This window comes from Ciconia boyciana, chromosome 2 (genome assembly GCF_034638445.1).
Source record: "Ciconia boyciana chromosome 2, ASM3463844v1, whole genome shotgun sequence".
Classification (NCBI taxonomy): domain Eukaryota; kingdom Metazoa; phylum Chordata; class Aves; order Ciconiiformes; family Ciconiidae; genus Ciconia; species Ciconia boyciana.
Window position 1 is genome coordinate 94,007,497 of NC_132935.1, and position 16,895 is coordinate 94,024,391.

General features: G+C 45.2%; 1 protein-coding gene across 5 annotated transcripts in view; it reads right to left on the reverse strand.

The window, feature by feature from the left end:
* The window catches only part of SLC22A23 (solute carrier family 22 member 23), a 116,218-nt gene that overhangs the window by 33,036 nt on the left and 66,287 nt on the right, over window positions 1-16,895 (reverse strand). The gene's annotated exons all lie outside the window — the stretch shown is intronic.

Sequence of the window (16,895 nt, forward strand, 5' to 3'; positions counted from 1 at the left end):
TCAGCCAGTTTCAAGCTGGATTTTGCTGAGTGGGTTGTTTCTGGGTTTGCTTTTTTGTTTTTGCAATAGCTAATCTTGATCAACTTTCAAACAAGCCAGCTTTCCATCTGTCTTATCCTGTCCTCCATCCTTCCGTTTGCTGTGGGGCAACTTAGTACCATCACTGGTATCATCGGTTGTCTCAGCTGCCTTGTGACAAGTGCGTTCAGTAGATAAAAGCTTCCTTAAACCCTGGCTGCCTTTCATTTAGTACTCAGAAATAAAGATGAATTTATCAGAATCACAGCTTTAAAAAACCCCAACAAAAAAAAATCACAGAAGAAATAGCAGAAAAATTGGATTGCCTTGTGGAAATATATTCAAACAATTTTTTTGCCAGTGAGATTGCAATAGAAGCCCCTATTTCATATTTCCCATTTGCCCACATTCATGTCTCCAGATTAATAATTAAGCACAATAAACCTGCCACAAATATTGTGTAGTACTTATCAGCATGCTGATACAGAAACACAGCCTCGTAAACATTCATGATATGTTGCTATCAGCACTGTTGCTTTTCCTTGAGATGCTTCCTATGGTTGTTTTAAATTAGAATTTAACGGCTGTTAAAATTGTAATTGAAAAGCCGTAAGACAATGGGAAGAGATGACAGCTGCTCCTTCATTCACTCTCTCATCTGTAGCTTGTTCAGCATTTATCACTGTAACACAGATTTAAACTAGCTGACCAGGAACTAGCTTGCAGATCAAATGTAGGATTAAACACCACACGCTGTTTTTTTTCCCCCCTTTCTTTTCAGCCAATGACAAAAACTATCAATGGGTTTTTGCCAATACAGAAGGAAAATGTATCTGCTGTGAGGCAGCCCAAATTTTCATTAGCTTAACCACAAACAGAGCAGCTTTGGAAAAGGAATGGGGAAAAAAAACCCCTCAAAGACTCTCGCTTGCTATAAAAGCCTTTTACATTTTAATTAGAAAAACAAGATTAAAACACAGAGCTCCTTATTACATTAATATGGTTTCATTCTTACTAATGAAGTATCCCAAGCTGAGGCGATTTTTTTTTTATTCTGTGCAAAGGGGTCACTTCCGTTTTATTTCCCTAATCTTCAAATATAAAGTGGTTCTGTTTGTTTTTCTAAACCTTAAGGTCCCAGTTACTCACACTCCAATATTCCTTCATTAAGCACAAGGATGAGTTTTGTTGCTATAGAAACGGGAAGTCTGCGTTTGATAGGTAAGGCTTTGGCATTTCAATTGCATTGCTTAGGTTAGTATCAGACCAAAAAAAAATTAACCAAGAGGAGAACAACTTTTATATAAAGTCAGAAAGAGGTGTCCAAATAATAAAGTTATATTTTATTAAGTCACTGGTGCATAGTATGTAATTCCATATGCAGCAATTATTCATTGTATAGAAAGGAAACAACTTATTGTTTAGCATCTATTTTCTTCTCTGGATTATCGTACACATATGATCAGTTTTTGCCCTTTCCTCTAGAAAAGCTGGAGAACACAAAAAGTAATCCCTGCTGTAGCTGGGTGAGCGTGACTTTCAAGCGATTTCAACAGGCACTCCGTGTATATGAAATATCACATATCTGTTGAAATGTTCTACATATTAGGACAGCCTATGGACTTTCCAACATCTCTCGCATCAATTTCATATGATAAAAGATTCAGCACCAGAGTTTTTGGCGAGCATTTAGCAGGCAACCTTTACCCACCTCTGCCAGCAAAGCCGCCCACTGCAACACCTCTGCCCCAGCCCTAGGAAAGGCACCCTGCACCCCGCACATGCTCTCACCGGTGCCACCACACACCCAGGCACAGGCCTCTGTGGCCACAACAATTTCCACCCAGTTTACGTGATAAATTACCAACTCGCATGACATCACTACAAGGCAGAGATCAGCTTTATCCACCAGTGGCAAATCCAGCAAGAAAGCTCCAGCTTCCCCACTCAGTGAAAAGGTTTTCCACCTCGCTACTTTGTGGAGCACGGAGAATCAAGTAAACCTGTGTCATACACACAAATCATGCAAATTACCATCAGTACCAAAAACTCCCAGATACATCTGTTTGTTCTACTTGGAAAACTTTGTGTGGGCAAGGAGACAGGCATGGAAAGCATTCTGCTTCCTTGCCTAGTGTTTCTATTCTAGGCAGTACAGTCAGAGCAGTAGATCCAACTTGGGTGCCTAATTTCCGCAAGTCCCAGGCAAATGATCGTATGGGCAAGTTGAAACCTGTACGCAAAGCAGTCCTGCAGTACTTGGGCAGTGAAATCAGATGTGCCCAGGACACGTGGGACAGACTTTCCCACCGTCGGTAGATGCCCAGTAACAGCGGACATCACAAGCGCAGAAGTGGGACCCAGTCAATCCCTGTGGCAGAACTGCTCCACACACGCCGTAAGTACGACCCAGCCTGAAGGCAATCGCCTCACCGCTCATGTGGTGCAGACCTGGGCGCCATAGGCATCGCAGACAGGAGACACTGAATGCACGAGGCTCATTGCACGGCCCATGCCTCTGGCCGGGAAACGCAGAAATAAAGTGTAGAAATCCTCCTTTCAGACCCTATCCTGTATATCCTTCCACTACAGAAGTGACCAGATCAGTGTTCACCAGCCTCACAGCCCTCAAACCTGCCACAGGGAGAGCCAGTGTGAACTATGCCCCTTCTTACAAGGTATTCAAGCATTTTTGGGGGTTGTTTGGTGCACTCAAAGTAACCCCACTACTAACATGCAGGATGCGCGGAGACATGCTTTGGTACAGAAAGAGCAGCACTGGGGCCAGATACGTTACTCCATGAGTCTGCACGCAGCGATTTGTACCAGAAGTATTAAAACTGGCGATGAACAAAGACAGAGTAAAGGTCTGTGTGCGTGTACGAGTGTACGCGTGTGTGAGAGCTAGTGAGCAGGCACCAGAAGGACAGGCAGCGCACGGGTTAAAGGAATGGCACATGCCCATTGTGCCCATCGCACCTATTTCATTCAAGTAACAAAAGGAGGAGGAACAACCTGACCTACAGATAAGGTATCAAGAAGATGAAGAACAGGCTTGGAGTCATAAAATATCAAGACTATGAGAAAAAAGAAGAGAACAGAAATTTATTAAGTTTGCCTGAGAATTATGAGGGATGAGAAAAAACAATGAAGCAAAAAATTGTAAACATCACCAACTGCTAAAGGATATGAAAAGCAACCCCAAACTGGTTTGTTGTTGCCTGCCAAGAACAACCTCAGGGATGTGATACGGACGCAGCAGCCACTGCCTCTTGTCCTCTGTGTCACAGAAGTCACCCTGGCCAGACCACGTGGATGTACATCTTGGTACTTGTGAGTGCACGGGTGTGAGAGCATGCATGAATTAAATCTGTGACTGTGGTTATGCAAAATCTGCCTACTTAGAGACTGGGGGGGGGGGGGGAGCCGGATAAAAATAACAACTTTGTCCTTCTATATAGTCTCTCACTGAGTTGTTTAGAAATCCTGTGGGAAATATTTTCAAATATTAACCAAGGAAATAAGAACCACAGCAGTTATATTGGCTGTTCCCAGTGACAAAGGCCAAGCTCAAGAAAAGGACTTTCAAACCAACATTTTTGTTATACTGTCCTGGTTTCAGCTGAGAGAGAGTTAATTTTCTTTATAGTGGCTGGTATGGGGCTATGTTTTGGATTTGTGCTGAAAACAGTGTTGATCATACAGAGATGCTTTAGTTGTTGCTGCACTAGTCAAGGACTTTTCAGCTTCCCATGCTCTGCCAGGTGCAGGAGAAGCTGGGAGGGGACACAGCCAGGATAGTTGATCCAAACGGACCAAAGGGCTATTCCATACCATAGGACATCATGCTCAGTATATAAAGCTGGGGAAGAAGGAAGGAATGGGGGAACATTTGGAGTGATGGCGTTTGTCTTCCCAAGTAACCATTACACGTGATGGAGCCCTGCTTTCCTGGAGATGGCTGAACACCCGCCTGCCCATGGGAAGGAGTGAATGAATTCCTTGCTTTGCTTTGCTTGCGTGCGGAGCTTTTGCTTTCCCTATTAAACTGTCTTTATCTCAACCCACGAGTTTTCTCACTTTTACTCTTCCGATTCTCTCCTCCATCCCAGCCGGGGGGGAGTGAGCGAGCGGCGGTGTGGGGCTCAGTTGCCGGCTGGGGCTAAACCACGACATATACTAAGAGGACAGATTTCAGAGCAGCTCCCCCACCACTTCATACATTGTCCTTTTTGCTTACCCCTAGCATTGCAGCAATGGCTCTACTTGACCTCTAAGAGAGCCACATGCACTCCTAGGATGTGTCAGTTAAACTTTCTAGGTACGTGCTGAGGGAAAACCCCCGCTGAGGAGGGCTCTGTCCCCAATGCTCCCCACACTTCCCTCTGGAAGCAGCCTTGGCAATGTCCTGGATTGGCTTCCCTCGCTGGTGCGCTCCCCTGGGAGCAGGGGCAGCCCTTGGGTTTCAGAGGAGTTGAGTTTCACGACGGATGCTGGCCTGAGAAAAGCTGTCTCAGATGCTGATGGACCTACAGGGCTTTAAGCTTGGTCAGACTTTCTGACCATCTAGCTTCAATAAGCAGGTTGTTGGGGTACACTGTTGCACCTTAGGTCAATACAGAGTCCAACAGAGGTTTCAAACCTGCAGATTTTCCCAACATGTCTAAAAAGCATGGTAAGTAGTTTTTAGGACCAGGAAAACTATGGGCTGAAGGCAACATTGTCACATGCAAGTCCTCATTTGATCCACATTGCATGCTATGTGACAACAGAGGCAAGGTTAGAGTAAGATTTTCTTGACAGACCAAAACAAAGGAACAACTGAAAATGAGAAGTTCATCATTATTTCATAGGAGCCAGCCCACAGCACACCACCAGAGTTGGATCGGGTTAGATCTCCCAAGCAGGTTTTGGAATACTGAAATTACTTCAATTTTCTCTCCCGTACTCCTCCCACGTTATCTCTGCGTAGTCCTCTGGGACTCTCATTAGAAAGAAGGGGAAGCCTGAACAAGCCTTCACAGGCAAAAGCAGGTCCATTCCACAGAGCACATGAAGCGCTGGGAGGCCCTTTGGCAAGGGCATCTGCAGTTTTGCCAAAAAGAAGCTGCATATAAACATCAGTGAATTAATTCACTACAATTATATGGTACTTGAACCGGTGCATGCCATTTATGTCACCTCATCTGGAAATAGGTGTGCCTGGAAGAACCCAGGGAGCGGAGCAGAAAGACAGACGTTTCTGGAGTCAGGCTGTAGGTGGATGAGGTATGGCACATCTCGGACCTGCACACATCTTTGGAGCGTCTGCAGAGGGCCATTAGTCCTGAAAGGTTTTGCTTTTTTTATAGATTTGGAAACCTAGAAATAGCTTGCAAAAGACAACAAGGCTCTGGATTATTCCACACCAAAATCAGTTGTCCCCAACAGCTGACCAAAAAGGCTGTGATTTACGGAAAAGGACAGGACTCCATCACATATCTCTGCATGGTTGGCAAAATTTAGGAAGAACCCAACACCGCTGACAGCTCAGATGGGATGGTGCAGGGAGTTAGAGCGGCCACTCCGAGCAGGACCGGGACACTCTTTCCCATCAGCACACCGCATGAGCTGCATGGGACGTGCGGACAGGCCAGAAGGGCTCAGGGCTCAGCCCTGCCTGGTGCACAACTGCGAACACTCAGACTCGTTGGGATGCGGGTGAGGAGGGAGCTAACGAAGAGCCTCTGCAACGCCACGGGGGCTCAGCCCCACCGCCTGCAGAGCTGCTCCCTCGTGCAGGAAGTCGCTGCCCCTGGGTGTCAGCAGAGAAAGGCATGATAAAACCACACATCAGACAACAGGTTACCCACAGCAAATGCAACCGGCGCTGGTGACAAGGGGCACATCAATTTTAGATCAGAACAGGCAAGTAGCCTTTGCTAAACAGCTTCTCCGCTCCCTGGCACTGGGATGGAAAAACCCCTGGGCTGATATCCTTGACAACAATTTTTCAGGTAACCTCTTCTGAAAAGAAGATGGGAAGTTGAAGTTAAAAGAAGATGGGAAGTTAAAATTATCCAAGTATGCCACATCCTGACATTTGCAATGCTGCCCTCTCCCATTTCCAGCTGGCTCCTCTCTCCCACCCTCTCCGCCTGCAGCTGTGGAAACAGCAGTCCATCTGGAGGAGACGGACACACGGACAGGTGACCAGGGAGGACTACAGTAACGCTGGGTTAACATCAGCTCATGTTGCACAGAGCACGGCCCTGTGTAGCCCACCTCCTCCAAACCCCATCGGGTGAGCTGTCAACGCCATGAAGGGGCTAAGGGCCACATCCCATCCTTTCTCACTTGGTCTTACACTTGCGCACTAGTAACAAATAATGTTTCAGGTTTCAGAAACCTTCTCGTTTGTCTTCAAAGGCTAACATTTATTCTTATAGGATATTTGCACAAGGATGAACAGCAAATACCTTTATTTAAAGGAAAAAAAAAGTTGTAAGTCATTTACAAATAATGTATCAAGAGGAAAAAGAGGTTAAATCACACTGCCTGAACAACTCTCCAGCATTCACTCACCCATCTCCAATCCCAAAACACAAAGCAATTCTAGCACCGCAGCCCAAGCGCTAGCTCCATCAGAAACCACAAGCTCACTGCTTTTTCTGCTGTTGCAGTTTTCTCTCGCTGCCCAGTTTCAGTCTATGAGCCACCAAAACTGTAATTATGTAGGAGTATCCCTTGGAGAAAATGGCCAGGACAAAGCACCTGAAGTCTGGGCAACAGCACTCCCATTGAAAAAAATCCCTGAGGAGACAGTCTGATTCTAGATTCACATTCACAGTCTCACATTCTATTTAAAAAAAAAAAAAAAAATCACGATTTTTGACAGTTTCCCCCATATTACTATATACCCATCTCTCTTACTTCCCTCCCTCTAAGGACCCCTCAAGATGTTCCCCTGTCCCAAAAGGGAGGAAAACAATCAGACGCAGATGAACAAGACCCATACTATGAGTTGAGCAGAAAAAAGCTCAGGCAACACAGTTCTAGGTGTAAAATATGACACACCAGAAATTCCCAGTGGTGGTAAAGCACCTAAAGCAGTGGTGGTCCTAAAGCACCAGGGTTGTGTTTGCCTCTCAGCCCCAGCAGCTGCTCAGCTCAGTCAAGAGAAGAGCGCAGGCTGTGGCCCTAAGATAGGATTTTGCATTTGGACTCTGCTTTTCAACAGAGCACAAAAGGAAAGAAAAAAAAAAAACCCAACAACTCCACAGCACTTAGTTTTCCAAGCTGTTCAGCACTTCCAGCACATCCCACCACCGCCGTGCTCCCCGAGCTGAGCCTTTTGGCATGACAAGCTCCGTCACAGCGATCTTGAAGACTGCTGGGAGGCTACCTTGTCCCTGCTGCTGCCGCCGTATTTCCAAATTCCCACCAAGCCCTCTCAAACCTCAAAGACCTCTTCTTCCTCCAACACTCTCCGTGGAATTTGCCCTCTACTGTAAACAGATTGTCTTGCTGGATATTCCTAGAATAACACGGCCCCCAGGCTCGCTTGTGGCTAGTTGACCGGATAAAATTGCAGCAAAAACTATTAATAACTCCCAGACAAGCCTTTAAGTTTGCAGCTGGCTGCTAGGGGGAGAAGTAAATAAATAAAATCCAGCATATCTGCTTATATTCCCAAATTTCCAGGCGGTTACTAGACACAAACTTCTCAGAGCTGCAAGCCCAACACACAAGCTATGTACACGTCTCATCCCAATTAGCACACTTCTGATTCAGCGCCAGCTGAAACGGCCCAGGTTAAGCCCACACTCGCTCCTGGCTGAGTTTAGACACGGAGCACTTTTCCTTGATCGTCTTCGCTGTCACCAGAAGGGAGGAAGCACCACGTGTAAATACAGTTTATTAGAGAACAGCAAATGAAGCAGCGCATGGAAGGAAAGGTTATCATGCGCACCGCAGTGCACAGACAACCGCCAACTGATGTAAACACAGGGCAGAGACAGAGTGGAAGGAAAGGAAAAATATAATTTCCTCTCTGGAGAAATCCAATGCACTGCCAAGCAAAGAGAGCAGTAATAGACTGAACCTCCAACAGCCAAGTAAGAAAAATAGGATTATTTTCCCCCAACAGCACAGCAGGACAAAAGTTATTCTAAAATACATCTATGAAGTGACGCAGGTGCTCCTTCAAACGTACTTTTCTACACATCATAGATTTGGCAGGGGGTTCTTTTAAACACACACTAGCCCACCATTTATGTCTAATTAACACTTTTTGTGTGTGTCAAATTAGGTGTCGGTGCACTGACATAGCCCGAGCTGACAGAGCCATCAGGCTGGCTCCAGGGCAGGCAGCCAGCGTGACACCTCACCAGACATGCAGTGCTGCTGCTCTTCTGACCAGGATAGATATCCCGTGTCTGGAATTGTTTAGCCTGGAGAAAAGGAGGCTGAGGGGAGACCTTATCGCTCTCTACAACTACCCGAAAGGAGGTTGTAGCGAGGTGGGGGTCGGTCTCTTCTCCCAGGTAACAAGCATAAGACAAGAGGAAATGGTCTCAAGTTGCACCAGGGGAGGTTTAGACTGGATATTAGAAAAAATGTCTTCACCAGAAGGGTTGTCAAGCATTGGAACAGGCTGCCCAGGGAAGTGGTTGAGTCACCATCCCTGGAGGTATTTAAAAGATGTGTAGGTGAGGTGCTTAGGGACACAGTTTAGTGGTGGACTTGGCAGTGCTAGGTTAACGGTTGGACTTGATGACCTTAAAAGTCTTTTCCAACCTAAACGATTCTATGATCTACTAGATGGAGCCATCAGATAGATAGATATCTGATCAGAATAGGTATCTTTCTTACTAAAACTAGATTGGACATTCATTTTGTACACAAGTACCAAGCTAGTGCTACAACTGATGCTAGGCAAAATACCTTTTAGATACACTACTTAGCCTCTGCTGCTGTGAACACTACAACATGCACAGAGAGGCACGCCATGAAAAAAAAATAAGCACGGCTACACCTCTCATCCAAAATCCAACCAAAACACAAGGTGCAACCTTCCCTCTCTTTACTTTCCACACGCCTGACTCTCTCCTGTAAGGCACAAACGAATAACACACCAACCCAATTTCAGGCCTGGCATTGCTCAGCTATGTCAGGATATTTCAGGAGGAGCTCTCCTCCCAGCTGCAATCCGCCTGTAGCTACCCACAGGTGGAAGGTTTGGACCACAGACACAGAGCCAGCTCAGGTTCGATGCAGGGCATTCACTCACCCCCCATGAATGCAGTTGCAGGAGCTGGGGACCACCCAGGCAAGATGCATGTGCAGCAAAGCCCCTTCCCGGGGCCAGGCTTATTCACAGCAGGGAGCTGGGCAGGGCAAGGGCGAGCTCGGCTCCTCCAGGCACAGGAGATCCCAAGCAGCGACTTTCCGATCCCTGCGTGGGAGGCAGCGATGCCTGCAATCCCGCCCTGGATCCAAGCTGGCTCCCAGGGAGCATCAGCGGCAGAGAAGGGAGCACGCGTCGTTCCTCTGTTCGTCCCGTAATATCTATATTTGCCGAGTTTTACATTGCACAAGACAAACAACATCTTACAAAACAGACAGCTGACTGCATAAGAAGCCTTTAACATAGCACGCTGCCTGCCCTTCACGAAGTAATAAAAACAAAGAAATGTTAAATCACATTTGTGGTACTGCAGTTGCCGTCTATCCTACTTCCAGAGGAAAGCAGCAGCAGCATCATAATGGCATTTCATAATGGCATTATGAAACAAAACCAGGAGGATGGCCCTGGAAACTTAAAACAGCAGTGACAAGGAGCGCAAGCAACTGGTAGATACAGAACACACTAATTTCAGAATAAAGATTACTTTACTTAAATGTGATGGCAACAACAGTGATGAAAAAAGCTTTGCCATGAGATATGTCCTCATATATGTTATCTACTATCTGTAAAAAACAATTATCTTCCAACTCTGGTCTATAACTTCTTAGCTCCCCATTAACAGACTCTCCAAATCCATGTCAATATTTGTTTATTTTTGCACAAATCTAAGATTGCATAGAAGTCTATCGGATTCTTTCTTGTTCCATAAAGGTAGCTTGCTCTAAAGGAAATGCACAGCCAGTCACAGGAATATTTTGCAAATCGAACCCCTCTGCTGTTCACAACAGCTGGCCCCTTGCTCTTGGCAGGTTCTAAATCACAACTGGCACCTTTTTGACAGGAATGAATGAGAGCAGCTGAAACAAAAACCTGTGTGAGAGGTGTCAGAAGCTCATTTTCTTTGATGCTTCAGATGAAAGGGTTCTGCATCTGTATTTGTTAGCGAATTTTTAACAATATTGTAGCCGCTTAAAATAAGAACAGAGAAGACATTCAACAGCTGCATATCTGCATTGCAATCTCTTAATTAACCAAGTGGGAAACAATATTCCAACAGCAGCTATTTCTAAATCTCAGTTTGCAACCTCCAGACAGATGAAGGTCCTCAAAAAGGTGAGAACAAAGAAATAACAGCCTAACACCTTGTTTCAGGTTTATTAAACATTTCTCAGCACACTGAGGCAGCAGGGTGGCGCGGGGCAGACCCTCTCTCCCTAAGCACTGATCCCACACGAGATACTCCTGCAAGTAGGAGCTTTTCACCATTACTGTCATAAAGTTGGACAAGAGAATAAATGCATCGAGCCCTGGATTTGAGCATATTCCCAGCAGAACTGCATATTGCTAGCATGAATTTGACACAGGAGCCTTAAGCTGTTTGCAGCCTAGCTTACCAAGCAGAAAAGACAAGCACAGAGGAAACCTTTAAATGGATGGCCAAGAAATGTACTTGGTGCTCCCTAGGTCTTAATAAAGCACCGCCTGACCTGCATGCCCTCCCTTGGACCGATGAAGGATGGCTTGTCTGAAGCACCGCACACCAGAGGCACAATCCCAGGAAAGTACCTTGCTCCTTTAGCTTGTGTAAACCTAGTAACAAGCCCTCCAAATGCTTACACACACAGAGTCTAAGCAAACATTTGGGTGGGTGGTTGTTAAACTCTCATAAATACAGTTGTTAACCCATACATAGGTATAAACACACACACATATATGTATGGATATGTGTGTATGTCTGTGTGTGTGTATATATATATGTATACATAATTGTAAAGGCAAAAGCCCCTAGTCCTTTTTCCTTCCCTGACCCGCCTCTGATGTCAAAAGCAATCAGTGGAAATTTGGGTGATGCCCTGAAGAGCCCTGTGCCATGTCAGAGGACCTGAATTGCTCAGGTGGCATCACCAGCGTCAGGGAGAGCCCACATACCACAGCACTGGCTGAAAGCGTGCACCAAGGGCCAGCAGATATGCGGGCGATTTAATCAAAAGCAATTAGTAAGCATGCTTGTGAAAGGCTGTCACACATTTGGCCCCTGGGGCATCCTTGTTTTTAAAGATTTACGCCAGGCACTCTGGATAGATGTTTTATGAACGCTGTGAAAGTGGAGCTTGGAAGATTCAGAGCCAATAAGCCATTATATTTTGGGTGCTTTCACTGGAGAAGGAAGTGCTGCTCAAAATAACAGGGTGACTTTCGCATTAATAGTCCTCTGTCTCTGGGATTCAGCATCAAACCTGACACAGGTCTGGGGAAGGCAAAGGCAGGCAGACAGAATGGGAATGCCCACGCGACGGGCGAGGACCACGCCGGCCAGTGCACACAGCCATTGCACCAGAATCGGCACAAGTAGGATGGCCTCTGGTGGAGTCTCCTCTAATTTTAAACCTATGACAACACAAAAAGAAAAATGAGGCTGTGGTAGTATATAGGTGATGAGAAAACTCCTTTTGATACAAAAGCAGCCAATGCACAGTTAGAATTAGTACAGGTATTGTTTTTCCTCTTCCATTTCCCAACGAGCTTTTATTTTCCAAGTAACATTCCCATAAGGAAAAAAAAAATATATATTCTAGGGGAAAGAGGAAAGACCAGTGAAGATTTCCTTTCAGTCAACTGATCTTAAAGTGAAAAAGATATGACACCCAGCCTTGGGAAAAAAACTGCTTCCTGAAGCTATTAAAGTTATCGTAATTTTCATTTAAAATGAAGTCTTAAGTTTTTAATTGCAGGCTTTTATTCTTTATATTAAATACACGAGCTGTATGCTGTATAGCATACACCTTCCACCACTCTGCGTACGAGGAGTGCTCTGTATGGTGGGCTCTGCTCGTGGCTGGTTTGTGGGCAGTTCTGCAAACAGGATAATTCAATGAGTTCAATAAGAGTGCAGAAAACTTGTTGGGGAAAGAGCATTCCCTTTCCAGCCCTCTTCAAGCACGTCTCTATTTCAAGCCAACGTTAACTCGGAAGGGCAGCACCTGTAGCTGCATGCACAGAGGTGAGCGCAGTTGAACGTGCCTCCCATGCTGCTGTCACATACATAATTAAAATAATCTCATAATTGCCAAGGCTTAAACATTCCTTAAATTTCTTCCTTGTTATCTTTACAAATACCATCCGTGAAAAGTTTTTCCCCTGAAGTACCAGAATTCCTTGAATTGGTAAAACCTGACTTGAGGGTGAAGAACAATAAAAGGGCAACTGGCATTATAATGCCTCCAGCATCTCCTATTTCCATGTAAATTGCTGTGCTAAGGATGGCCACACGATACCAAACCAGACCACCCAAAAATATCCACTGGGATTCAAAGTTGTCCCAGGATCATCCCTGAAAAATGGGTGAGTTTGTTCAAGAGTATTTCACAGCCAAGAAGAATATGTAGCTTTACAAGGGTAAAATACAAATACATCCTGATAAAACTGTGGTAAGAGCTAAATATTTCTGCTGAATGGATGGAAAACCTCCTATTGCTTTGCAATAACTTTGAAAAAGAGAAAGCTCACATTTCTTAATATCCTCCTTCCATGGAGGCTGGCAAGTAGGCTGGGAATACACTGATCTCTCTGAGCAGAAGCCATCCTCCCGTGGAGGATGCTCGCTTTTATCCAGTGAAAGACCTTTTTCAAGAAAACTCCTGTCAGTTACAGAAGAGTTCAAAGATGGCAACACTCACCAATTTGTTCCAAATAAAACCAGAATGAATTGCTGAGCTAATTAATAGCACAGCATTAAAAGGAAACCGAGCTCCTTGGAAAGAATCCAGCTGCAGTTCACAGAAAGGGATTTCACTTGTTCTGATTACAACGTTAGTAAACTTTGTACACATCACAACTACAGCTAAAATTGTGAAGATGTTTACGTGCCCTTGGGAGATGAACAACTGTTAACCTTCTCTTACCAATTCCTAAGTATTTTTCTGTGTGATTCTCTAGGTTTCAAACGACAGTTTCTATTGAGTGGTGCTTCACTGTACCTGGGATGGTGCAAAGTCAAAGACAAGACCTGTGGGTAGAGGCAGCACTGCCTAGGAGACCAGCTGGCAGAGCCTGGCGTAGACCTCACCTTGCCTAGGTACAGCCAAGCTGTGCTCTTAAGGTCGGAGGATTTTTGGGAGGTTGTCTCTCCAGTAAGTTCTGCTACTTACTTTGAAGACAAATGCACACAGAAAGCAGTTTCCCCATTAAGATAATCACATTTTTGTTTGTGCAGCAATACTTAAATTGCTTATAGTACATAAATGACAACATGACTTTTATGTGCTGCTTCCTATGCATGCAATGCCAGAGGAACGAGGCACGTGGTGTTAGATTTCCCCTGCTCAGGGAGCAGCTTCAGGTACATCAGAAAAATCTGCCATATTTACCTCCCTTTTGTAGCAATAGAGAAACGTGTGGGGTGGGGGGAGGAGGAGGAACTGTGGCAGAAAGGAGATGGTGGTCACAGTGGGTGGGGGGGGAGGAACCAAACTGTAGACAGATTGTCCCCAGCTCATATCAGATTTCCTTCCCACACTGAACCATGAACAAATCACTCCATTGCTTGACACAACAGAAGTAATTCACTTACGGTTTCCAAATTTTCCTTTGGGTCTTCTTGTGGAGCTGGTAAGGAGATAAGAAAGAAAAGGCTGAACTGGAAAGGTACAAGAGCTGAGCTCAGTTTTCAGCTCAAACGCCGATTTGCTTTATAACCATATTCAACCACTTAAAGGAACATTTTAAACTAAACAATGCTTTCCATCCATGAGAAAAATGTTGGGTGATGGGAGAAAAAAAGGCTCTGTAGCTGATCCTGCCTTTCCTGGTATGAAAAGGGGTCCTCGGCACCCCCACCCAGGGGTCGGACACCAGCACCTCCCCAGGACAAGTCCCTGTACCTGCTGGCACACAGCAAACCTGAGAGCGCTGCGGCTCCACGTCCCCTCTGGCACGAGCACCACAGAAACATCTTAGGGAGGTGACTATCTCCCAGCCCAGGTAACCATGCGTTCAACAGGTGACGACAGGCGCTCCCCGACTCCAGAGCGGCACCGGGCATGTCCTGTGGGCACACGGCCCAGGGGAAGGAGGGCAAAGCCCTTCCCCAGACCATTCACACCACAGGCCTACCAGTTGTTGTCTCAAAACGTCTGGGAACAAGGAGGAACTGATTCCTGGCTTCAAATGTATCTTCCAAGCTGCACAGTCCAATTAGGAAAACCACCTTGCACCTAACATCCAGATTTTACCAAGTTACCAATTAAAGAGCTATATCCAGAAGGCATTCTGGTTTACATGGGAACCAAGAATAGCTACATCTGTAAGATCTGTTCTTACTGAAAAAAGTGAGGGCATAATTTGGGGGGGAAAAAAAAAAAAATCATGTCCACTTACATTTATATATGTTTACAGAAGCAGAGAAAACTGCTCCTCTGTCTTGCTGAGTGATGTTTCTAATCAAAATTAGAAGAAAAAAAATATTAAAGACATTTGGAAGTGCTGTAAACCCTTCAGCTGTGAAAGACATGCAGAGAGAGCTGCCAAAGAACAGTCATATTTATTATACTGAACTCTGATGTTTGCTCAATGAAGGGTAGAGCTCAGAGGGCTATATAATTGGGATTGCATCTGGAATTCCGAACCAAAGGCAAAAATAAATAAGTAAATGAGGAGTAACAACATGAGAGAGTGATAAAAATAAAGAGCAAAACTGTTCAGAACTACAGGTCCTAAAAAATAAAATAAATTATGAGTTACAAACCAAAAAGCTTCCATCACGTATCTAAGAGGAAAAGGCATATTATGCCATTTAGGAACTAGAGTAAGAAAAACAACCTTATTTTTCTTTTCAGTTTTCACTATTCAAAGTGCAGTCATAAAAGGAAAAGATCTTCAAAGTGCAGTCATAAAAGGAAAAGATCTTTGTCTGCTTCAGGTTTGACTGAGGGATTGGAGGAACTTCCAAATTATGAGATTCGAGGATCGCAGATCTGAGCAAAATAAATGATGCCCGCAGGTCCCACGTGGAAAGCCTGCCCCAGGGGCGACCGTGGCTCTGCTGAGCTGTGCCCACGTTCCCCACCTGGGAGCAGCCGGACCCCTGCAGAAAGCCCCTGCACGAGGCTGTTGGGAACTGGACAGCAAACAAGTCTCTCTGCACACCCCTGCCCATTTCCATGATGCTTCCAGACATAGGGGAGGTTTAATCACTGTTTTCTCATCTAAAAAAGGGGTAGAGCTGGAAATCCTGGAAAACTTGGAATTCAGGCTGGAACCACCAGGCGCTGGGGCTGCTCCGGGTGGCTCTCGAGTGATGGGCGGACGTGCTCGCCGTGGGCAAGAAAGCGGCTTGCATCAGCAAGCACCCTCCTGCAGCACCGCTGGCCTGACCACAACACACCAGCCTCGCTGTGGGGCAAGTTTATGCTCAGGTTTCTAAGAACAGAAACTTCTGTTATTGTCTCTGTTTCCTTATTTTAACAGATCTTCCTATATAAAAAAATGGAAATTCTACAAAATCACCCGATAAACAGCAATTCAGTTAAGCCATTTCTTCAGCCACTTCCTCACATTTATAATTTAGCCAGATGTTTCACACGGAAGGAGGAAAGCCGTTTTTACGAAGAGTAAGAATAGATAGAAGTAAACAAAAAAACCCTTTTCTAAATAAACCGGCTTCCTTTCCAGCTCTCGCCCAAAGGAGAGGAAACACTGGGTGTTCACAAACACTGGGTGACCCAACACCCTGACCCACTCACAGATGAGCAAGGTGCTGCGCGTCTGCTGCTCAGTGCCCAGCCTACCAGAGCCTCAGAGGGAACATGCTTGCAAAGAGTTATTTGGTGCTGCGTTGTCCTACGATGCTGCAATTACTCTAAACATCAAAAAACCCCAGCCCCTACAATCACCATTTCAGTGGTAAAACCCCCATTCAGGGTGAGCCTGGGCTACAGACTAGTATGTGCTGTGTTCATCTATCACACACAAAATTACCCTCACGATGACTCCTTTCTATGTCCATGCACCAGCAAAATACATCGTAAATTTTTTAGCACATAAAACCCGACAATGTTATTTTTATCTTTTATTTGTCATTATGAGTTTTTATGTTGCTTGGGATATCTGTGTCTGTTTACAGACATGCCTGAACGGGACAGAATTTGCCTGTGAAAGAAACGTGGGACTCTGCAGTCCTCATTTTAACGCAGGAAAAGATGCCCATCGGTCGGGGTATATAGGTAATATCTGTGAGTGAAGAACCAGCACCACAGGCTTCTTTTGTCTTGAAATTTCTCCTGGTTTGAGTTGATGTTAAGTGCCTTGCTACCAACAACAGATCTTTTTGTTGTTATTTGCATAAATAATCTTAGGAAATGGGTCTCATTCTAGATTATACATTCAGCTAAATTAGAAATGTGAGGGAATGACTGCAGAAAAGTGGTCTTCCCTTGCAGTGGTTGAAGGTTGGCTTGCAGGTCCTGGGAAACAGCTCTGAGAGGCAGGGAGC